Consider the following 3,648-nt stretch of genomic DNA (forward strand, 5'->3'; position numbering starts at 1 on the left):
TTACCAAAACCTAAATCATATTTTAGCCCCTAATTTAAAATAAATAAATAAATAAAAAAAACCATAGGGGTTTTGGACTCTTAGGTGGGAGGCCAATATGATAGAGGCAGCGGCCCCTTAGATTTCTCTTTCTCTCTCTTTCAAATGCTTTGTTAGTCTCAGGTCTTTTATTTTGTTAATATGTAGTAAAACAATGCATTTTATTTAACAAGTTAGTTCTAAAATAGGGTTTAGGTAGAGTTATTGTATGTATTGCAAACAATTATTGTATGGAAGGAGTTTGAATTGGATATTTGTTTTATTTTTTTACTTGTGGAATGTATGGATCCTTTTTTTTATAAATGTGTTGTTGAAATAAATGTGTTATTCAAATGTGAGGTTTTAATAATGTAATGACAGGTTACAGGTTAATATCAAAGCCATGAAAAAAATAAAAACAGAAAATAAGTTTTAGTGACGAATTGTTTTGTCACAAATATAGCAACAAAAAATTGTTTTAGTGACAAAAATTTTGTCACTAAATATAGCAAAATTTTGTAAGAAATGGTTTTAGTGACGAAAATATTCGTCACTATATGTGCATAGATTTTCTTAAAAATAGTTTTAGTGACGAATTTTTTCATCACTATATGTACCCGAACATAGTTTTAGTGACGAAATTATTCGTCACTAAATATGATTTAGTAAACTAAATTGCTTTTAGTGACGAAATATTTTCGTCACTGAATAGTGTTTTTAGTGAGGAAAACATTTAGTGACGAAATGTTTTCGTCACTAAAAGTTTTTTTTAAAAAAAATCAAATCGGACTTTTAGTGATGAAATTTTTTGTCACCAGGACTTTTAGTGACGGGGCTATAGTGACGAAATGAGTTTCGTCACTAAAAGTCCAATTTCGTCACTAAAGGTTCTTAGTGACGAAAAACTAGACTTTTAGTGACGAATTTTTTCATCATTGAAAATACATTTTGTTGTAGTGTGTGTTGGTTTAAATGAATTTTTTTTCAAGCTTTCAGAGGATGGACTTTAGATAAGATGTTCAACTTTTATACGCCAAGCATTGACGGTAAGTCTTGTACATGGAACAAATCGAGATAAGAATTTAAGAATATGGTCCATTTTGGTTGGCTTTAGCTTGAGTTGTCTAGACATCAATTTTCTCTCTTGCCAAAAGTCCAACTTATTTTAGGCAGAAGTTTCCTTGATTATTACTTATATACAAAATTCCAAGATCATTAAATTAGAATAGGTCCCTTACTGACCTAACCAATTGGAATAGGATGAAATTTCTTCCCATCCACAGTAAACGTTGTGTACACTCCAAATTTTTTTGGCATCTCATAATGATACGTTGTGGAAAGGTGTCATCGAAGTCCAAATAATTGAGAGTTGTAATTGAGACTATGGCCCAAAAGCTTTACTATTCAATACTTTGCGAGAAAAATTAAACACTCATTTGATGTAACAGGAGACTGTGGAATTTGACACCGTATACATTGGGATTTGTTCTCGATGTTGTAAAATTGCTATAGGTACTAAAAACTCTAGTTTGGTTAGTTGGCAAGTCATGTTCTTTAAGCATAAAAAGTCTACAATGGAAAACTTTTATGTTCCAACAATAAACATTTTGAAGAGAAAATTGTTAGCTCCTTCATCCCATTGGGACCCTCCTATTTATACAAAGGTAAAATGGTTCAATATTCCTGAGTGTAACATAGTTGCATTTGGATAGATTATATTTGGCAACTTATTTTACTATTTAACTTATTTTTGCTTTTGAGTGGAGTTGTGGTGTGTCTTTGAATTAGAACCCATTTCCCTCTTCATTGTGTGTGTGTGTGTGTGTGTGTTTCTCAAAAAAACTTATTTTTTCTACTATTCATAGGTCCTACTGCACTTTTTGGTACTATTTATGGGTTCCATTATATTATTTCAACTAACTTTAATATTTATCTACAATACTTTTAACAAAAAGTTTTCAATTTCAACAAAATAAGCAAATCTCAAATGGTCCCTAAAAGGGATTAGCTATTTTTTCTTCCTCCTTTACCATTTGTAGTATATGTATATGCCTTTTTCATATATGCTCAAGTGAAGTACCCATTAGGATTTCCCTTAATTACTTTCTAAAAAAAAAAGGATTTCCCTTAATTATGATAAACATATTAATTTTTTTTTTAAAGAAAGTTCTATATTTATTAAATGATATATATATATATGTCGATTACAGTTGGGTGCTTCCAAATGTCGATTACATGTCTCTTCATGTATGCAAAGAGTTCTTAATTTGGAAGCACCCAACTGACTATCAGTGGTCTAAATCTCTCAGGAGAATGGATCGGGTGGTTGTCGGGTAATGCAAGCTCTCTGGTCTTGAAAAATTGCTTGGGATTGAATGAGATGCTTGAAGACTTGGTCATTAATAGTGTTGGGTGCTTTCTTTGTTTAAAATCACTTACTATTGCAAGCTCTAATAGCAGTTTACGGCCTGGAGGAGGATGCGCTGCCCACTCTGACCTATTACCAAATTTAGAAGAGCTTCATCTGCAAGATATGACCTACCTAGAAAGCATTTCAGAAATAGTTGGCCATCTTGGGCTGAGATTTCAGAAACTAAAATTAATAGAAGTGACCCGATGTTCCCAGATGAAATATCTTATCTCTTGCGGTCACTTCATTCTCACCCTGCCAAACCTAGAAGTAGTCAAGGTAAGCTTCTGTGACAAGTTAGATGAGCTCTTTAGTTATCATTCAAGGCAGAAAATGTATCCAGATCCTGTTGCTCCAAGCCTACGGATATTGGAATTGAAGAATCTTCCCAAATTAAGAACTCTTTGCAGACACGAAGAGACATGTAATCGACATTTGGAAGCACCTAACTTAATCCCACCTAATTTACAATTACCATCTATATATACAGACCCGATTATCAGCCCTAGTCAAATGTAGATATGCTGTCTCAATTAGTTTCCATTACATGTGACTCAAAAACTCCATCGTTCTATTCTAACTTTTTTCAGTACGTAATAGCATTCTCAGCAACAAAAAATAAATAAATAAAATAAAATAAAATTCAGTAGTAGCATATTCTAATATGTCCATGTGGACTAGTTACAATTAGACTATTACATATGATGGGTAATGATTTTCTCAAATAACTTATTTCATATCATCCATACATATCATTTTTCACGTTTTAAATGTGGACATCACATTTTTGTGTTTTAAAATGTGTAGATTTGACATGTAGTTGTGGATGTAAGTGATAAAAGGAGTGTGAACAAATATTTACCAAATACGTATATAGTATGACATTGTCACACTGGTTGTAATTTTGTATACTTCTATTCTAGGATAAAAATGCTAGATTTGAGAATAGGACGTTACAAATTCTGTCTGTATATACAAAGTCTAAGAAATTCATGAGGTGGTGTTTGAGTGTGACTCTTTGATTGTTTCCAAAGCTTTGAACGGGGCTTGTGAAGCTCCCGTGGTCATAAGCAATATCATTGACGGAAGTAAATTAACATAGGATGAAGGATTTTAGAGGCTATCATTGACAGAAATAGACATAGGATGAAGGATTTTAGAGGCTAAAAATATACATGTTAGAAGACAAGGCAATTGTCTAGCACATCTCTTGACACAAT

The sequence above is a fragment of the Quercus suber genome, unplaced genomic scaffold (assembly GCF_002906115.3).
Source record: "Quercus suber isolate HL8 unplaced genomic scaffold, Cork oak 2.0 scaffold_165, whole genome shotgun sequence".
In the NCBI taxonomy this organism is placed as follows: domain Eukaryota; kingdom Viridiplantae; phylum Streptophyta; class Magnoliopsida; order Fagales; family Fagaceae; genus Quercus; species Quercus suber.